This window comes from Triticum dicoccoides, chromosome 4A (assembly GCF_002162155.2).
Source record: "Triticum dicoccoides isolate Atlit2015 ecotype Zavitan chromosome 4A, WEW_v2.0, whole genome shotgun sequence".
Classification (NCBI taxonomy): domain Eukaryota; kingdom Viridiplantae; phylum Streptophyta; class Magnoliopsida; order Poales; family Poaceae; genus Triticum; species Triticum dicoccoides.
The window spans coordinates 410361905-410384418 of NC_041386.1; positions in this window are offsets into that span (position 1 = coordinate 410361905).

Below are 22514 nucleotides of genomic sequence, written 5' to 3' on the forward strand. Positions count from 1 at the left end.
AGCAAACACAGCTGCTAAAAATTCTTTTTCAGTAGTAGCATAATTTCTCTGGGCACTGTCTAGAGTCTTACTAGCATATTGGATAACATTTAATTTCTTATCAACTCTCTGTCCTAGAACAGCCCCTACAGCATAATCACTAGCATCACACATAATTTCAAAGGGTAGGTTCCAATTAGGTGGCTGAACAACAAGTGCGGAGACTAATGCTTTCTTAAGTATTTCAAATGCTTCTACACAATCATCATCAAAGACAAATGGTATATCTTTTTGCAATAAATTAGTCAGAGGCCGAGAAATTTTTGAGAAGTCCTTAATGAACCTCCTGTAAAATCCAGCGTGACCAAGGAAACTTCTTATACCTTTGATGTCCTTGGGACATGGCATCTTTTCAATAGCATCAACCTTGGCTTTATCAACTTCAATACCTCTTTCAGAAACTTTGTGCCCCAAGACAATACCTTCATTAACCATAAAGTGGCACTTTTCCCGATTCAAGACAAGATTAGTTTCTTCACATCTCTCCAAAACTCGATCAAGATTGCTCAAGCAATCATCAAAAGAGGAACCATAGACGCAAAAGTCGTCCATGAAAACCTCAGAAATCTTTTCACAAAAGTCAGAGAATATAGCCATCATGCATCTTTGAAAGGTAGCAGGTGCATTACATAAACCAAAAGGCATACGTCCATAAGCAAAAGTACCAAAAGGGCATGTAAAAGTAGTTTTTGATTGATCTCTAGCCGACACATGTATTTGAGAGAAACTAGAATAACCATCTAGAAAGCAGTAGTGTGTATGTTTGCATAATCTTTCTAGCATTTGATCAATAAAAGGTAAGGGGTAATGATCTTTCTTATTAGCTTTATTTAATTTGCGGAAATCAATTACCATCCTATAACCTGTGATAATTCTTTGTGGAATCAATTCATCTTTATCATTAGGAACAACAGTAATACCTGCCTTCTTAGGGACACAATGGACAGGACTTACCCACTCACTATCAGCAACATGATAGATTATACCTGCCTCCAGAAGCTTTAGTATATCTTTTCTTACCACTTCTTTCATTTTAGGATTCAGACGTCGTTGAGGATCACGAACTGGTTTGGCATCTGCTTCCAAATTTATTTTATGTTGACATAGAGTGGGACAAATGCCCTTAAGATCATCAAGAGTATATCCAATAGCAGCACGGTGCTTCTTCAGAGTCTTCAATAATCTTTCTTCTTCATGCTCTGAAAGGTTAGCACTAATAATAACAGGATATACCTTCTTTTCATCAAGATAAGCATATTTAAGATTATCAGGCAAAGGTTTGAGCTCAAACACGGGATCACCCTTGGGTGGAGGTGGATCCCCTAAAATTTCAACAGGCAAGTTGTGATGCAGAATAGGTTCCGTTTAAAGAATACTTCATCTATTTCCCTTCTGTCATTCATGAACATATCATTTTCATGTTCTAGCAAATAGTGTTCTAAAGCATCACTAGGAGGTATGGCAATTGAAGCAAGACCAATAATTTCATCCTTACTAGGTAATTCTTCCTCACGATGTTGTTTACTAAATTTAGAGAAATTAAAATCATGAACCATATCATCCAAACCAACAGTAACAATATTCTTAGTGCAGTCTATGGTAGCATTGACAGTATTTAAGAAGGGTCTACCAAATATAATTGGACAAAAGCTATCTTGCGGAGAAGTAAGAACAAGAAAATCAGCAGGATATTTAGTTTTCCCACACAAGACTTTAACATCTCTAACAATTCCAATTGGTGCAATAGTATCTCTATTAGCAAGTTTAATAGTAACATCAATATCTTCTAACTCAACAGGTGCAATTTCATTCTTAATTTCTTTGTATAAGTCATGAGGTATAACACTAGCACTAGCACCCATATCACATAAGCCATGGTAACAATGATCTCCTATTTTAACAGAAATAACAGGCACGCCTACCATAGGTCTATGTTTATCCTTATCACAAGGTTTAGCAATTCTAGCAGTTTCACCTTCGAACTGAATAACCTGCCCATCAATATTATCAGACAAAAGATCTTTAACAATAGCAATATTAGGTTCTACTTTAACTTGCTTAGGAGGTGTATAAGTTCTAATATTGGTTTTACGAACAACAGTTGAAGCTTTAGCATGATCCTTTATTCTAACAGGGAAAGGTGGTTTCTCAATATAAGAAGTAGGAACAATAGGATCATTATAAGTGACAGTCTTTTCTTCAACTTTAATAGGTGAAGCTACTTTTACTTCTATGGGAGGATGATATTTAAACCACTTCTCCTTAGGGAGATCAACATAAGTAGCAAAAGATTCACAAAAAGAGGCTACTATCTCAGAGTCAAGTCCATATTTAGTGCTAAACTTACGGAAAATATCGATATCCATAAAAGATTTAACACAATCAAACTTAGGTGTCATACCTGACTCCTTACCTTCATCGAGGTCCCAATCTTCAGAGTTGCGTTTAATTCTATCCAATAAATTCCATCTGAATTCAATAGTCTTCATCATAAAAGAGCCAGCACAAGAAGTATCGAGCATGGTGCGATTGTTTTCAGAAAGATGAGCATAAAAACTTTGCATAATTATTTCTCTCGAGAGCTCATGATTGGGGCATGAATATAACATTGATTTAAGCCTCCCCTAAGCTTGAGCGATGCTTTCTCCTTCGTGAGGCCAGAAATTGTATATATAATTGCGATCACGATGAACAAGATGCATAGGGTAATACTTTTGATGAAATTCTAGCTTCAATCTTTTATAGTCCCATGATCTCATATCATCACATAGCCTATACCATATCAATGTGTCTCCCTTAAAAGATAAAGGGAAGACCTTCTTCTTAGCAACATCATCGGGTACACCTGCAAGCTTAAATAATCCACAAACTTCATCCACATATATTAAGTGCTCATCAGGATGCTTTGTTCCATCTCCTGTAAAAGGATTAGCTAGCAGTTTTTCTATCATACCCGAAGGATACTCATAAGGAATTTCATTTTCAATAGGTTCAGTAGGTTGAGGAGCAACTCTTTGCTCTACTGGACAAGGTGAAGATACCCCGAACAAGCCCCTCGGAGAATTACTTTCCATAGTAACAAGTGACAGTAAATTTCAGCACACTATATAAATTTTTCCTTACCAAATTCCACCTACCAAAGGCGCTACACTCCCCGGCAACGGTGCCAGAAAAGAGTCTGGATGACCCACAAGTATAGGGGATGTATCGTAGTCCTTTCGATAAGTAAGAGTGTCGAACCCAACGAGGAGCAGAAGGAAATGATAAGCGGTTTTCAGCAAGGTATTCTCTGCAAGTACTGAAATAAGTTGTAACAGATAGTTTTGTGATAGGATAGGTTGTAACGAGCAACAAGTAACAAAAGTAAATAAAGTGCAGCAAGGTGGCCCAATCCTTTTGTAGTAGAGGACAAGCCGTAACAAACTCTTATAATAGGAAAAGCGCTCCCGAGGACACATGGGAATATCGTCAAGCTAGTTTTCATCACGTTCATATGATTCGCGTTCGATACTTTGATAATTTGATATGTGGGTGGACCAGTGCTTGGGTGCTGTTCTTACTTGAACAAGCATCCCACTTATGATTAACCTCTATTGCAAGCATCCGCAACTACAACAAAAGTATTAAGGTAAACCTAACCATAGCATGAAACATATGGATCCAAATCAGCCCCTTACGAAGCAATGCATAAACTAGGGTTTAAGCTTCTGTCACTCTAGCAACCCATCATCTACTTATTACTTCCCAATGCCTTCCTCGAGGCCCAAATAATGGTGAAGTGTTATGTAGTCGACGTTCACATAACACCACTAGAGGTTAGACAACATACATCTTGTCAAAATATCAAACGAATAACAAATTCACATGACTACTCATAGCAAGACTTCTCCCTTGTCCTCAGGAATGAACGTAATTACTCACAAAGCATATTCATGTTCATAATCAGAGGGGTAATAATATGCATATAGGATCTGAACATATGATCTTCCACCAAATAAACCAACTAGCATCAACTACAAGGAGTAATCAACACTACTAGCAACCTACTAGCACCAATCCCGGACTTTGAGACAAGAATTGGATACAAGAGATGAACTAGGGTTTGGAGATGAGATGGTGCTGGTGAAGATGTTGAAGCAGATTGCCCTATCCAGATGAGAGGAGTGTTGGTAATGACGATGGTGATGATTTTCCCCTCCCGGAGGGAAGTTTCCTCAGCAGAACAGCTCTGCCGGAGCTCTAGATTGGATCCGCCAAGGTTCCGCCTCGTGGCGGCGGAGTCTCGTCCCGAAAAGTTCCTTCCTATTTTTTTTCTCATCGAAAGACCTCATATAGGAGAAGATGGGCATCGGAGAGCCACTAGGGGGCCCACGAGGTAGGGGGGGCACGCCCCCCACCCTCGTGAGAAGGGTGTGGGCCCCCTGGCCTTCATCTTTGGCGTGGATTTTTCTTTATTTCTTTTAAGACGTTCCGTGGAGTTTCAGGACTTTTGGAGTTGCGTTGAATAGGTCTCTAATATTTGCTCCTTTTCCAAACCAGAATTCCAGCTGCCGGCATTCTCCCTCTTTATGTAAACCTTGTAAAATAAGAGAGAATAGCCATAAGTATTGTGATATAGAGTGAAATAACAGTCCATAATGCGATAAATATCGATATAAAAGCATGATGCCAAATGGACGTATCAGAATTCCATCAGAAGTTTTATCCTATGCATCTTGTTCACCGTGATCGTAATTATATATATAATTGTTGGCCTCACGAAGGAGAAATCATCTCTCAAGCTTGGGGTAGGCTTAAGTCAATGTTATATTCATGCCCCAATCATGAGCTCTCAAGAGAAATGATTATTCAAAAAAATTATGCTCGGCTTTCTGACAACAATCGCTCCATGCTCGATACTTCTCGTACTGGTTCCTTTATGATGAAGACTATTGAATTCAAATGGAATTTATTGGAGAGAGTTAAACGCAACTCTGAGGATTAGGATCTCGACGAAGGTAAGGAGTCAGGTATAACACCTAAGTTTGATTGTGTTAAATCTTTTATGGATACTGATGTTTTCCGTAAATTTACCACTAAATATGTACTTGACTCTAAGATTGTAGATTCTTTTTGTGAATCCTTTTCTACTCATGTTGATCTCCCTAAGGAGAAGTGGTTTAAATATAATCCTCCCATCGAAGCGAAAGTAGTTGCACCTATTAAAGTTAAAGAAAATACTATCACTTATAATGATCCTGTTGTTCCTACTGCTTATGTTGAGAAACCACCCTTCCCTGTTAGAATAAAGGATCATGCTAAAGCTTCAACTGTGGTTCGTAAAAGTAATATTAGAACTTATACACCTCCTGAGCAAGTTAAAGTTGAACCTAATATTGCTATTGTTAAAGATCTCTTAGCCGATAATATTGATGGGCATGTTATTTACTTCTGTGATGAAGCTGCTAGAATTGCTAGGCCTGATACTAAAAATAAACATAGACATGTTGTAGGATGCATGTTATTTCTGTTAAAATAGGAGATCATTGTTATCATGGATTATGTGATATGGGTTCTAGTGCTAGTGCAATACCTATTTCCTTATACAAAGAAATTATGCATGATATTGCACCAGCTGAGATAGAAGGTATTGATGTCACAATTAAGCTTGCTAATAGAGATACTATTTCACACGTTGAGATTGTTAGAGATGTTGAAGTCTTGTGTCGGAAGGTTAAATATCCTACTAATTTTCTTGTTCTTGGTTCCCCACAAGATAGCTTTTGTCCCATTATATTTGGTTAACCCTTCTTAAATACTGTCAATGCTAAGATAGACTGCAATAAGGATATTGTTTCTGTTGGTTTAGGGGATATGTCTCATGAGTTTAGTTTTGCTAAATTTTGTAGACAACCCCACGATAAAGAATTGCTTAGTAAAGATGAAATTATTGGTCTTGCTTCTATTGTCGTGCCTCCTACTGATCCATTAGAACAATATTTTCTAGACCATGAAAATGATATGTTCATGAATGAAAGAAGGGAAATAGATGAAGTATTCTTTAAATAGGGACCTATTCTGAAACACAATTTGCCTGTTGAAATCCTAGGGGATCCACCTCCACCCAAGGGAGATCCCGTGTTTGAGCTTAAACCATTACTTGATACTCTTACATATGCTTATCTTGATGAAAAGAAAATATATCATGTTATTATTAGTGCTAACCTTTCAGAGAAGGAGGAAGAGAAATTATTGAAAACTCTGAAGAAGCACTCTGCTGCTATTGGATATACTCTTGATGATCTTAAGGGCATTAGGCCTACTCTATGTCAACACAAAATAAATTTGGAAGAAGACGCCAAACCAGTTATTGATCATCAACGACGGTTGAATCCTAAGATGAAAGAAGTGGTAAGAAAAAGAAATATTAAAGCTCCTTGAGGCAGGTATAATTTATCCTGTTGCTGATATTCAGTGGGTAAGTCTTGTTCATTGTGTCCCTAAGAAGGGAGGTATTACTGTTGTTCCTAATGATAAAGATGAATTGATTCCGCACAGAATTATTACAGGTTATAGGATGGTAATTGATTTCCACAAATTAAATAAGGCTACTAAAAAAGATCATTACCCCTTACCTTTTATTGATCAAATGCTAGAAAGATTATCCAAACATACACATTTTTGTTTTCCAGATGGTTACTCTGGCTTCTCTCAAATACCTGTGTCAGCTAATGATCAATCAAAGACCACTTTTACTTGCCCTTTCGGTACTTTTGCTTATAGACGTATGCCTTTTGGTTTATGTAATGCACCTGCTACCTTTCAAACATGCATGATGGCTATATTTTCTGACTTTTGTGAAAAGATATGTGAGGTTTTCATGGACGATTTCTCCGTTTATGGATCCTCTTTTGATGATTGCTTAAGCAACCTTGACCGAGTTTTGCAGAGATGTGAGGAAGCTAATCTTGTTCTGAATTGGGAGAAATGCCACTCTATGGTTAATGAAGGTATTTTCATGGGGCATAAAATTTTTGAAAGAGGCATTGAAGTTGATAAAGCTAAAGTTGATGCTATTAAAAAGATGCCATGTCCCAAGGACATTAAAGGTATAAGAAGCTTCCTCGGTCACGCCGGTTTTTATAGGAGGTTCATTAAGGACTTCTCAAAAATTTCTCGGCCTTTGACTAATTTATTACAAAACGATATTCCTTTTGTCTTTTAAGACGATTGCGTAGAAGCATTTGAAATACTTAAGAAGGCATTGATTTCTTTTCCTATTATTCAGCCACCTGATTGGAATTTACCCTTTGAAATTATGTGTGATGCTAGTGATTATGCTGTAGGTGCTGCTCTATGGCAAAGAGTTGATAAGAAATTAAATGTTATTCAATATGCCAGTAAAACTCTAGACAATGCCTAGAGAAATTATGCTACTACTAAAAAAGAATTCTTAACAGCAGTATTTGCTTGTGATAAGTTCAGACCTTATATTGTTGATTCTAAAGTAACTATTCACACTGATCATGCTGCCATTAAATACCTAGACTTATTAGATGGGTTCTCCTTCTACAAGAATTTTATTTGCATATTATTGATGGGAAGGGAGCTGAGAACCCCGTTGCGGACAACCTGTCTAGGTTAGAAAATGTTCTTGATGACCCACTACCTATTGATGATAGCTTTCCTGATGAACAATTAAATGTCATAAATGCTTCTCGTACCGCTCCATGGTATGCTGATTATGCTAATTATATTGTTGCTAAATTTATACCACATAGTTTCACATACCAGCAAAAGAAAAAGTTCTTCAATGATTTGAGACATTACTTTTGGGATGACCCACATCTTTATAAAGGAGTAGATGGTATTATTAGACATTGTGTACCTGAGCATGAACAGGAATAGATCCTACGCAAGTGTCACTCTGAGGCTTATGGAGGACACCATGCTGGAGATAGAAGTGCACACAAGGTATTGCAATCCGGTTTTTATTGGCCTACTCTCTTCAAGGACGCCCGTAAGTTTGTCTTGTCTTGTGATGAATGTCAAAGAATTGGTAATATTAGTAGACGTCAAGAAATGCCTATGAATTATTCACTTGTTATCGAACCATTTGATGTTTGGGGCTTTGATTATATGGGACCCTTTCCTTCCTCTAATGGGTATACACATATTTTAGTTGCTGTTGATTACGTTACTAAGTGGGTAGAAGCTATTCCAACTAGTAGTGCTAATCATAACACCTCTATTAAGATGCTTAAAGAAGTTATTTTCCCGAGGTTTGGAGTCCCTAGAAATTTAATGACTAATGGTGGTTCACATTTTATTCATGGTGCCTCTCGTAAAATGCTTGCTAAGTATGATGTTAATCATAAAATTGCATTAGCTTATCACCCACAGTCTAGTGGTCAAGTAGAATTGAGTAACAGAGATTAATTTAGCAAAAGACTGTTAATAGATCTAGAAAGAATTGGTCCAAGAAACTTGATGATGCATTATGGGCCTATAGAACTGCATACAAAAATCCTATGGGTATGTCTCTGTATAAAATGGTTTATGGTAAAGCATGTCACTTACCTCTTGAATTAGAACATAAGGCATATTGGGCTATTAAAGAGCTCAAATATGACTTCAAACTTGCCGGTGAGAAGAGGTTATTTGACATTAGCTCACTTGATGAATGGAGAACCTAGGCTTATGAAAATGCCAAGCTGTTTAAAGAAAAAGTTAAAAGATGGCATGATAAAAGGATACAAAAGCGTGAGTTTAATCTAGGTGATTATGTATTGCTATACAACTCTCGTTTAAGATTTTTTGCAGGAAAACTTCTCTCTAAATGGGAAGGTCCTTACGTTATCGAGGAGGTCTATCCTTCCGGCGCCATAAAAATCAACAACTTCGAAGGCACAAATCCGAGGGTGGTAAACGGTCAAAGAATCAAACATTATATCTCAGGTAATCCCATAAATGTTGAAACTAATATTATTGAAACCGTAACCCCAGAGGAATACATAAGGGACACTTTCCGGAACGTTTCAGATTCCGAAAAGGAATAGGTACGTGGTACGGTAATAAACCGACTCCAAAACAGTTCTAATGTCAATTTTTCTCCATTTTGGAATATTTAGAAAAATAGGAAAATAAGAAGCAGACCGGAAAGGACACAAGGCTCCCACGAGGGTGGGGGGCGCTCCCCCTGCCTCGTGGGCACCTCGTGCGCTCTCCGGACTCCATTTTCTTCCACAATACTTCTTTTGGTCAGTAAAAATTCATTATATAATCTCCCGAAGGTTTTGACCGCTGTATCACACAAATACCTCTTGTCTTTGTTGCGAGCTGTTTTCTGCCATGGTTCTCAAGGCCAAGCATCATGTTGTCTCCCGCCTCCTCCAATAATTAGGGTAACGATGCTTGGCTAATGAAGATAGAGCGGAAGAGAAGAGCCCGAAGAGATCAACAAGGATGAAGGGATTAAGAAGGCCACGGAGGACCAAGTTCCGGCAGCAGAAGACATCCTTCAACTTGATCACAATCTTCTTACCCCAACTAAGATCAAAGATTTCAAGATGATTGAGTTAGCTCGTATACAAAACAAGTATCTCACATGTGAAAATATTTTGTTGAAGGAGCATATCATCGCACTCAAGGGTATTATCCGCAAGTTGGAAGACCTCCTACGCTCGATGTGCGACTATCCATCCTCACCAATACCCTCTTCACCAACAAAGAAGGAGACATAATCACACGGGTATGGGCACTCGCCTTGGCAACTGCGAAGCTTGGGGGAGTGCCCCGGTATCGTATCACCATCACTTTTATTTTTACCATTTTTCTTAGTTCGATCCTTTTGATAATATCTTGATCTAGTAGAGTAAAGCTTTAGTATGATATAGTTGTGAGTTTTGCTTTATGATCCTTCTATGTAATCGAGTCCGTGAGCTATATATAATAAAGACTAGTGTTGAGTCAAGGGCTTGATTATTTTGCTATGATCTTGAGGGAATAAAAATAAAAGAGAAAGAATAAAAAGAAACAAAGAGATCATATGGATCTTATGGAGGGTGATGACTTCCCATATAAAGAGTGTGATGAATAAAAGTTGTTGAGAGTTGACAAACATAGTTTTGGTCATTGTTGCAATTAAGAGGAAGTAATAAAGAAAGAGAGGTTCACATATAAATATTCTATCTTGGACATCTTTTATGATTGTGAGCACTCATTAAAGTATGATATGCTAAAGAGTTGATGTTGGACAAGGAAGACAACATAATGGGTTATGTTTACTTTCATCCGAGATGAATTATATTGTCATGGATCATCCAACATGTTGAGATTGCCTTTCCCTTTCATGCTAGCGAATTTCTTTGCACCAAGTAGAGATACTACTTGTGCTTGAAAATATCCCTAAACCCAGTTTTTCCATGAGAGTCCACCATATCTACCTATGGATTGAGTAAGATCCTTCAAGTAAGTTGTCATCGGTGCAAGCAATAAAAATTTGCTCTCTAAATATGTATGACTTATTAGCATGGGAGAAAATAAGCTTTTATACGATCTTGTGATGTGGAAGAAATAAAAGCGACGGCCTGCATAATAAAGGTCCATATCACAAGTGGCAATATAAAGTGACGTTCTCTCGCATTAAGATTTTGTGCATCTAACTATAAAAGCGCATGACAACCTCTGCTTCCCTCTGCGAAGGGCCTATCTTTTACTTTTATCTTCTACCTTACATAAGAGTCATGGTGATCTTCAACTTTCCTTTTTAAATTTTATCCTTTGGTAAGCACAATGACTTGGAAAGATCTTGATATATATAGCTAATTGGATGTGAGTCTTCATGAACTATTATTGTTGACACTACCCTTGAGGTAAAACGTTGGAAGGCAAAACTATAAGCCTCTATCTTTCTCTATGTCCGATTAAAACTTCATACCCATAAATATTGCATGACTGTTAGCAATTGTGAAAGACTAAAAGATGGTTGAGTGTGTGGACTTGCTGAAAAGCTCTTATATTAACTCTTTCCTATGTTATGATAAATTGCAATTGCCTCAATGACTGAGATTAGAGTTTGTTGATTCTCAATGAAGTTTATGATTCATACTTGAAATTTTGATTGAAGTGTTACTTTAGCATAAGAGATCATATGACAAAATATATATATGTTGTTGTTCTAAGAATGATCATGATACCCTAATGTTCGTATTTTATTTTTATCGACACCTCTATTTCTAAACAAAATGGACATATTTTTTCGATTTCGGCTTTCGCTTGAGGACAAGCGAGTTCTAAGCTTGGAGAGTTGATACGTCCATTTTGCATCATGCTTTTATATCAATATTTATTGCATTATGAGATGTTATTACACATTATGTCACAATACTTATGCCTATTCTCTCTTATTTTACAAGGTTTACATGAATAGGGAGAATGCCGGCAGCTGGGATTCTGGGCTGGAAAAGGAGCAAATATTAGAGACCTATTCTGCACAGCTCCAAAAGTCCTGAAACTTCACGGAAGCTATTTCCAGAATATATAAAAAATAGTGAGCGCAAGAAGTTCCAGAGGGGGGCCACACCCTGGCCACGAGGGTGGGGGGCGCGCCCTACCCCCTGGGCGCGCCCCCTGCCTCATGGGCCCCCTGGTGGCCCTCCGATGCCTATCTTCTGCTATATGGAGTCTTTCATTGAGGAAAAAATCATCAGCAAGGTTTCGGGACGAGACTCCGCCGCCAGAAGGCAGAACTTTGGCAGAACCAATCTAGGTCTCCGGCGGAGCTGTTCTGCCGGGGAAACTTCCCTCCGGGAGGGGGAAATCATCACCAACGATCCTATCAATGGGAGGGGGACAATCTCCATCAACATCTTCATCAGCACCATCTCATCTCAAACCCTAGTTAATCTCTTGTATCCAATCTTTGTATCCAAACCTCGGATTGGTACCTGTGGGTTGCTAGTAGTGTTGATTACTCCTTGTAGTTGATGCTAGTTGGTTTACTTGGTGGAAGATCATATGTTCAGATCCATTATGCATATTAATACCCCTCTGATTATGAACATGAATATGCTTTGTGAGTAGTTATGTTTGTTCCTGAGGACATGGGAGAAGTCTTGCTATTAGTAGTCATGTGAATTTGGTATTTGTTCGATATTTTGATGAGGTGTATGTTGTCATCCCTCTAGTGGTGTCATCTGAACGTCGACTACATGAAACTTCACCATTGTTTGGGCCTAGAGGGAGGCATTGGGAAGTAATAAGTAGATGATGGGTTGCTAGAGTGACAGAAGCTTAAACACTAGTTTATGCGTTTCTTCGTAAGGGGCTGATTTGGATCCATATGTTTCATGCTATGCATGGTTAGGTTTACCTTAATACTTCTGTTGTAGTTGCGGATGCTTGCAATGGGGGTTAATCATAAGTGGGATGTTTGTCCAAGTAATGATAGCAACCAAGCACCGGTCCACCCACATATCAAATTATCAAAGTACCAAACGCGAATCATATGATCATGATGAAAACTAGCTTGACGATAATTCCCATGTGTCCTCGGGAGCGCTTTCCTTCATATAAGAGTTTGTCCAGGCTTGTCCTTTGCTACAAAAAGGATTGGTCCATCTTGCTGCACCTTATTTACTTTTATTAATTGCTACTCGTTACCAATTACCTTTTCAAAAAACTATCTGTTACCGATAATTTCAGTGCTTGCAGAGAATACCTTGCTGAAAACTGCTTATCATTTCCGTATGCTCCTCGTTGGGTTCGACACTCTTACTTATCGGAAGGACTAGGATAGATCCCCTACACTTGTGGGTCATCAATCTACCCAGCTTCCTACTTCCCCGCCTTTCCTTCCTTCGAAATTGGCCATAAACTTGGAGATTCCCACGAATCAGGAGCAATTCATCCGCTCGCAGAGCACCCCATGCGCACGGGCCATCGGGACCCCGCGCACACGGGCCTCACTTACCCCGTGCGCACGGACACTCCAGAAAATTTCGGCCATTCCTTTTTTGCATAGTTTTGATTCTAAACCACCACTCGTGTTCTTCCGCACTATTTCTCATGGTTGTTTGAGTTTCGGGTTGCGGTTTCTCGTGTGTCCTAAGGTGTTTCGGCTACTTAGGCGCATTTGGACATCATCATCATCGCTTCTCGACCATCGACTCGGACTCCACACCGGCTTCGACAAATTCATCTCCATCCCAATCGTAAGCAAGGACGGTAAACTTGACGGCACTCACCTTTGCTTTTGCATTGAGAACCCGAGCCTTTTGCGTCACCTACCCATCGATGCTAGCAAGTTGAGTATTGTCGGGCCACGCATTTGTGCACCATAGTGATTGTGTTATCATCATTGTGCATTAAGTCTCTCCCGTGCATATCTTACAATACTTGTCTCATATCATACTTGGCTCTAGCATCAAGCATAGAAAAAAAGCTTTTAAGCAAAAGAGGAGACACATAGAGCTTGTAAGTAATAGCATTGAGCCTTGTTGCATAGTCACATCATCTTGGTCATCGCATACATAGCATAGTTGGGATTGAAGACGATACGTTTCTCCCATTGGTTGGTGCACAAGCGTATCTTGCCCATTTGAGCAATCGAGCTAGCGTCTCTCTAGTATTCACAAAACAAGAGCATTTTCCATGGTTGCACATTTGAGCTCACCCCTTGGTTGTGCGGATCCCATCTATCTTCCGTGTGTGTGTTCCTAGTGATACCCTTGGGTTTGATCTATTTTCTTTACTTCCATATTTGTGAACCTTCTCAACCATATTGATATCTTGTCTAACATTTGCTTGAACTTTTTTACCACCCTCCTAACCGAGCTACTCCATAAGCCTTCTACCTGCAGGTGTGAGAAACGAACCCGGTTCCAATTCTACTATTGTGGCATTACATTGAGTGACACTTGTTACATCCTCAATCCTCGGAAAAGGTAACTTCGGTATTGTTCTCTCATTTTCCTACTCACCCCACTTGGATATGATGGATAGGCCAACTTCTCGGCAAACCCTCTTTTCGAGGAGCAAGAAGGTGATCACGGCTACGTCACCAAGAACCACTTCTTCATCGTGCAACATGCTCTACATCAAGAGAGTGAAGCGTTGGGTGAACGCTTGGAGCAACTCGCCTCCGACCTTCGTCAATCGGAAACATGGAACCGCGACTACATCAATGAAAATTTCAATACACAAATGGAGGAACTCCGTAACCTGATCGTGCGACGCACGTCTTCCTCATCCTCGTCAGCAAGACGGCTCCACTCAAGCCGCCAATCAAGTCGGCAATCTTCGCACTACTCCTCCTATGAAACAAGTCCTCCCTGAGCTCGTGTCCCTCGTCGTGAAGATTCTCAAGATAGCCAACCTCCAAAAAATCCATTCCATGGCAATGGCTTACAAGATCGAATCCGAACTCGTGAAGGGTCGCGACAAGAAGCGCAAGAACCAAAGGACAAAGAGCAAGTACCTCCACAAGTACCTCGTCAAGAGACTCAAGATGATGACTCCATCCGTCAAGCACAAGCACTCGAGGCACAACACGCACTCCGCGAGTCCACTCAAGCCATTGCGGAGCGCAACCGCCAAGTGCGAGAACAAGAGCAAGCTCTTTGTCGGGAGATCCAAGACGAAGTCACGCATCATGAAGAACAACAAGAAAGGTGCAACCAAGCGCATATTCCTCGTCCTCCTCCACGACAAGAGCGACACCACATGTGAAGACGGTGAACATGATATACGCAACACACCTTCCCAAGAGGGAGCGGAAGCGTGCACTAAGGGACGTCTATGCGATGGAGCCTGTCGCCCCAAAGTTCAACCCATGGTCTGCTTGTCCGATCACCTTCGATTGCAGGGACCACCCCACTAGCATCCGTCATGGCGGATCCGCCGCACTGGTCCTAGACCCCATCATTGACGGATTTCACCTCACTTGAGTCCTTATGGACGGCGGCAGCAGCCTGAACCTGCTTTATGAGGATATAGTGTGAAAAATGGGTATCGATCCCTCGAGGATCAAACCCAGCAAAACCACCTTTAAAGGCGTCATCCCAGGTGTAGAGGCCCATTGCACAGGCTCGATCACACTGGAAGTAGTCTTCGGATCACCGGATAACTTCCGAAGCGAAGAGTTAATCTTCGATATCGTCCCGTTTCGCAGTGGCTATCATGCACTGCTCGGGCGAACAACATTTGCAAAATTCAATGCAGTGCTGCATTACGCATACCTCAAGCTTAAGATGCCAGGACCTCGCGGGGTCATAACAGTAAATGGATACACGGAATGCTCGCTCCGTACGGAAGAGCACACTGCGGCCCTTGCAGTAGTAGCACAAAGCAGCCTGTTCAGGCAGACAACTCATTCGGCGTCACGACCCCGAACACCTTCAAGCGAGTCCAGAACAAGCTGCAACAGGATCGCCTGGCACGATCGGAGCTTGCCTAGCAATTCGGCCCCCGTCCCAGTCCCAGTGAAGCAATGAAATCCATGCCGCACGTACATAACTATGCATTGAAAATACCATGGACATAGGCGGGGGCACGATCAGGGCACACCCCGCATTGTGGCTTAACCACACTAGGGACTGTATACCTTTGACATTCCTTTTCTCTTTTAGGGCCTAACTCTCTGGAAGCCCTTTCCGGCAGTACGATTGCCGGACGCATTCCGGAAGCAACAACCAAGGCGGCAAGAAGCTAAGATGAACACAGGAACCGCCAGGTGGTCTCTAGTAATAATCGATATACCCGCTTTTCACTATTTATGCGTAGCTTGCCCTGGGATAGGACATTTCGAATCGTCCTACTTTATGCTTATTGTACTACTTGTACCAAGTACGCTTCAACGTATCATTTAAATAACAATGCATATCATTAATCTGTCATTGCATTATTTAAGTTTTTCTCTCACTCTCTCTCTCTCTTATATGTCCATTTATGACATTCCGCACCCGCATGTGCGGCTACGGTCAGTTCGCCATGGGTCCTTGTTTACCCGATAATACGGCGCAAGAAGTCCGAACACTTTCGACAGTGCGACATCCCGAACTTATAGCATTATATGCATCAGCTCTGAATCATGTCTTCGGTCAAATGTTGGGTCACCCGGCTCCCATGCTTTGGTACCTTACGTTCCGCTATATCGGCTAAGGTAGCGGTGGGAGAAGTACTGCTATTGTGTCCCGGTTCTTCCGGACAAGCACCTCCGTAGAGAAAGCCAAAAACTGACTGTCATGATATGGCGAGAGACTGGTTGCTGTTCGAGAGGTCTCAAGTCCTTAAAGACTTTTTCTGCTTCAGGCGAGGAGTCGGCCTTGTCCGTCTTAGGCGTGTATAGCGCTCCAAATTCGTCCCTCCGAATACCAGGGACTTCGCCAAAAATTTAAACTCATAGACTTCTATGGCTAAGTGAGAGTGATAAAGCATTATAGTCCGATTGCCTGGTTCGTTGCGCTGAACACCTCCCTGGAAGGACCCAAAATTGGGGTAAATAATGTTCAGGTTTATCCCGAACACCCAGTACTAGTTACATGGGGATAGAAGCCGACGACTGGCCAACTCTCAGATTTTATAAACAGCCGCACAGAAGGTAATATTTTAAATTAAGAAAGTGTCGCATGGCACAAACAAACTCGTTTCATATTACAGGATGACATGGGCATGTTCATTCAAAAATTACATCCTTGCCACACTCATCTACCACTAAGCGGGAACCCTTCAGGACGCTCTCATAGTAATTCTCGGGGCAGCGATGCTCCTTGCCCTCCGGCAGCCCCTCCTTCACCAGCTTCACGGCATCCAGCTTTGCCCAGTGCACCTTCGCCCGGGCAAAAGCCCTGCGTGCACCCTTGATGCAGACAGACCGCTTGATGACTTCAAGCCATGGGCAGGCTTCCACAAGCCGCCTCACCAGACCGAAGTAGCTGCTGGACAGGGGCTCGCCAGGCCACATCCGGACTATAAGGCCCCTCATGGCCAGTTCGCCCGCCTTGTGAAGTTTGACCAACTATTTCAGCTGGTCTCTCAACGACACGGGGTGTTCTGTCCCAGTATACTGAGACCAGAACAACTTCTCCATTATGCTCCCCTCCTCAGCCCGGTAAAACTCCACGGCATCCAGTACACTGCGGGGAAGATCTGCAAACGCTCCTAGAGAGCTCTGAACTCGGGTAAGAAAAAGGAACGTCTCCTTCACATGCTTGCTTTGCATATTGAATGCCTTACCCGCTGTTATCTTCTTCACCACGTCAATCTCTTGGAGGGCCTTGTGGGCTACGGCCTTAGCGCTCCGGGCGCTTTCAAGCGCCTGCGCGAGCTAGGACTCTCGCGTCTTGGAGTCAAGCTCCAAGGACTCGTGCTTTTTGGTGAGAGCCTCGAGCTCTTGCTGCACCTCGCCTACTCGGGCTTCTTGTTTCTCCCGTTCCATGTGTTCTTTAGCCGCTTTGTCTTCGGCCTCGGACAATGCCTTCCTCAGGGTCGCCACCTCGGTCGTGGCCCCTGACAATTCCATGATGATCCTATTACTTTACACATGAACTTCTTTTTAACTATATAGATAGGGGTATTTCTTACCTTTGCTCTCTTTGAGCTGCCTCTTGGTAAGGTCAAGCTCATCCTCGGACCGCTTCAGGTCCTGCTTCAGCACAGAGACCTCTGCAATACGTGCGGCAGCAGCCAGCAGTGAAGCATGCACATACACATAGACATACTCTAATTAGACTCCTGAGTTATCATTTGATCCTCTATTCGTCTTTTCCTCACGAACGCCGAACAGAGCATCAGAGGCTACTATCTATGTGGTAATATTTTCTTATATTTTGATTACTTACCTCAAAGCCTGTTAGGAGGCTGGCGCAATCTTCGGTCAGTCCGTTTTTGGCGGACTGAACCTTCTCGACTACCGCACTCACAATAGTGCGATGCTCTTCATCGATGGAAGCACTGTGAAGCGCTTCCAGCAAGTTGTCCGGTGCCTCTGTTTGGACAGAGGACACCGGCATGGATGGTTGGCCCCCCTTAATAGGGGACCGCCTGCCGGAGTTCGGAACCATCAGAGGTTCCGGCACAGTGTCCGGCTGGGGCCCGAACTCGAAGCCCGTAGGAGCCTCGCTCCCTTGGTACCCAGGGTCTGGGAAGTCGCCGCGATGCGTCCCCAGGACCACCTCCCCTTGGCTCGGTGCCTTTTGAGACAACACCTTGGCACTGTCTGTAGGGCGAGGGGTGGAAGCGGTCGGAAGAGAACCGATGTTCATATTCGACGAGTCCAAAGAGCCACTTGACGAGGGTACGTCGAGATGAGCTCGGGACGGACTGCATAATCATGTTCGTCATGAGGAGAGGCAGTGCAATAAAACATACCATGAAGTACTATGGTGTCCAGACACTTACGACTTCGCCAGGGGCTTGTCCCTGGGTAACCACTCGTCGCCGCTGTCGGTGGCCATCGTGGCACAGCCCGGAGGGAGGGTCCTTCCCTTCTTGGACCCTTCGGCCTCCCTGGATGGGTCGGCTTTCCTTCTCTTGTCTCCCCCGGCTGGGGGGAGAACTTTTCTCCTCCTCCTCGTTTTCGTGGGAGGAGTGCGCGTCAGAGTCATTGAACGATGAGTCTGATACAACCTTGCGCCAGAGACCCTTTCGGGTCCACGTGGCCTTCTTCTTGGCCTTCTTTGTCGGCACCTCGTAAGGTGCCGGAGTCAGCATCTTCGTTAGAAGAGCGTCTGCAGGATCTTCGGGCAGGGGGGCTGGGCAATCAAGCTGCTCCGCTGTCTCTATCCAGTCCTGTTAATGACATGAAAGCTTAGATCCAGCACATAACTAAAATGGGGCAAATAAATACCCTGAGAGATATAAAAGCCTACCCCGGATGGGCGCGGCGCTTTGCGCTGAGTCCGCGGTCCTTGGTGAGGGAGGGAGGCATCTCGGCGCTCTTGGACAGCACCCTCCAGATGTCCTCATGCATCATGTCGTAGAGCTCTCACAGCGTCTAGTGCTTGGCCGAGTTGAACTCCCACAAAACAAATGCTTGTTGTTGACACGGAAGGATCTGGTGGAAGAGCATAACCTAGACCATGTTGACGAGCTTGATTTTCTTGTTCGTCATGTTCTGGATGCAGGTCTGGAGTCCGGTCAGCTCTACCGAAGAACCCCAGGAGAGGCCCTTCTTTTTCCAGGAGGTGAGCCGCGTGGGGATTCCGGATCAAAATTTGGGGGCCACCACCCAGTTGGAGTTGCGCGGCTCGATGATGTAGAACCACCCCGATTGCCACCCCTTTATGGTATCCACATAGGTGCCCTCGAGCCAGGTGACAATAGGCATCTTGCCCACCATGGCGCCTCCGCACTCTGCTTGCTGGCCACCCACCACCTTTGGTTTGACATTGAAGGTTTTCAGCCATAGGCCGAAGTGGGGCCTGATGCGGAGGAAGGCCTCGCACACGACAATAAACACCGAGATGTTGAGGATAAAATTGGGGGCCAGATCATGAAAATCCAGTCCATAGTAGAACATGAGCCCGCGGACAAACGGGTGGAGAGGAAATCCCAGTCCGCGGACGAAATGGGTAAGAAAAACTACCCTCTCATGGTGTTCGGGCGTGGGGACGATCTGCCCCGCATTTGGCAGCCGGTGCCGATATCCGCGGCTAGGTATCCGGCTTCCCGTAACTTTTTGATGTTCTCCTCCGTGACGGAGGAGACCATCCACTTGCCTCCTGCTCCGGACATGCTTGGAGTGGTTTGAGAAGAAGAATGCGAGCTTGGGAGCTAGAGCTCGAGTGTGCGGGAATGGGTAAGCGAGGAGGAAGAAGGCGTGGGTGAAAAAAGTAAATCTTTGTCCCTTTATAAGGGCGGAAGAGGCGATGTGTCTCCCCACTTGCCTGGCAAAACCGCTTATTCCCCAGGCACCGTAATTGATGGTGCGGTTGGGTTACCCATGTCCGTATTGATGAGAATCCCGTGATAAGGGGAACACGATCTCTGCTTTGACAAGATGTGTCAATCAAACCGCCTCGCGATATATGCGGAGCTGGTTAAGAAAAGTGGTTCGAATAAAAACCGGGCCATGGCGTGATGTCATGCTGTCAAAATGTGTCAACAGATTAGATTTGTGGAAATATTATTCTCTCTACGGTGGTATGTGGAACTCAATTTGCAGGGTCAGGCACTATCCTTGTATTCAAACTCTTCTATGGTGTATTAGGAGGAGGAACCTGCCTTGCAATGTCGAAGACAATACTGCATGTCGGACTCATCGTCATTGAAGCCTGGTTCAGGGGCTACTGAGGGAGTCCTGGGTTAGGGGGTCTCGGGACAGCCGTACTATATCCTTTGGCTGGACTATTGGACTATGAAGATACGAGATTGAAGACTTCGTCCCGTGTCCGGATGGGACTCTACTTGGTGTGGAAGGCGCAAGCTAGGCAATACAGATATGTATATCTCCTCCTTTGTAACCAACCTTGTGTAACCCTAGCCCCCTCCGGTGTCTATATAAACCGGAGGGTTTTAGTCCGTAGGACAACATACAATCATACCATAGGCTAGCTTCTAGGGTTTAGCCTCTTTGATCTCGTGGTAGAACAACTCTTGTAATACTCATATCATCAAGAACAATCTAGCAGGACGTAGGGTATTACCTGCATCACGAGGGCCTGAACCTGGGTAAATATCGTGTCCCCTGCCTCCTATTACCATCTGCCTTAGACGCACAGTTCGGGACCCCCTACCCGAGATCCGCCGGTTTTGACACCGACAGTTTCACATGTGGAGGCCGAGGACACAAGTCCTTCAAATGCACCGTCAAGCGGACAATGATTTTCAACGATGATGGCACATACGACTCGATGAGCGAAGAAGAAATGGAAGCCCTTGAGCACGTGGCAATGCATCGCCGCGTGAACGAAGATGAAGATGATCAAGTGTTTCATGACAATGATTCAAGTCCCTCTCTCGTGGTCTCCAAGGTCTTGACGCTGCAACACCATCCAGATCAAGACCAACGATGCCACATCTTCCACACCAAGGCTGGCATCAATGGGCGTTCCGTGAAGGTCATAATCGACGGAGGAAGTTGTCACAACTTGGCAAGTGACGAGCTATGTTCCAAGTTGCAATTGGTCAAGACGAAGCACCCTCATCCCTACAAGGTGCAATGGCTAAGCGACTCCGGCACTATTCAAGTGGAGCATATGGTACAAGTTTCATTCAAGATCGGCACCTACGAGGACACCTTGGAGTGTGACGTCGTACCTATGTCCGTGTGCCATCTTCTCTTGGGTCGACCTTGGCAATTTGACCGCGGAGTCACCCACAATGGAAGAACAAACCACTATAACTTCAAGATGAAAGGCAATGAATATGTGCTTCGACTTATGTCACCAAGCCAAGTAATCGCCGTCAAGCAAGATTCCACCCACCGTAGAGAGCCTAGTGAGAGAGTGAACCAGCAAAAACAAAGTGAGAGCCACAAGCCAAAATTGAGCGCCTCTTCGCCAAGAGAGAAAAACTTAGTCCTCCTAGCCACAAAAAGAGAGATGAGAGACATATGTGAGAACCCATCGAGTGTCATCCACTTTGTCCTCCTATGCAAAGATGAGGTGGTAGAAACTAACAATCCTAGTCCTCTACCTCTAGTGTTTTCTAACTTGTTGCAGGAACTCAAAGATGTCTTCCCCGATGAGCTACCTCCCAATCTCCCTCCTCTATGTGGCATTGAACATAGGATCGACCTCATCCCTGGCGCACCTCTTCTAAACAAGGCTCCCTACCGCGTCAATCCCGAAGAAATGAAGGAGATCCAACGGCAAGTACAACAACTCATCAACAACCGTCATGTACGTGAAAGCTTGAGCCCTTGTTTCGTTCCGGTTATACTTGTGCCCAAGCAAGATGGTAGTTTTTGCATGTGCTCCGATTGTAGACCCATCAATGCTATCACCGTTCGTTGTAGGCATCCCATACCTCACCTAGATGATATGTTAGATGAGCTTAGCGGCGCGACCATTTTGTCCAAAATTGATCTCAAAAGTGGCTATTATCAAATCGGCATACAAGAAGGTGACGAATGGAAAATTGCTTTCAAAACTAAATTTGTCTTGTACGAGTGGTTAGTTATGCCTATGGGTTTGTCGGAAGCTTCTGGTACTTTCATGCGACTTATGCATTTTGTGATTCATCCTTACATTGGAGTGTTTGTTGTGGTCTACTTCGGTGACATTCTTGTTTTTAGCAAATCCATCGAAGATCATGTGATGCATGGTAGGACCGTGTTGCAAACTCTTCACAAGCAACGTCTTGGTGCAAACATGAAAAAGTGCACTTTTGGAGTTGACAAGCTTGTTTTCTTGGGTTTTGTTGTTTCTTCCAAGGGTATCCATGTTGATGAGTCTAAAATTGAAGCAATTAAAACTTGGCCACAACCTACTAATTTGCAACAAGTGCGTAGTTTTCTTGGTCTTGTGGGTTTCTATTGTCGCTTTGTGAAGGAT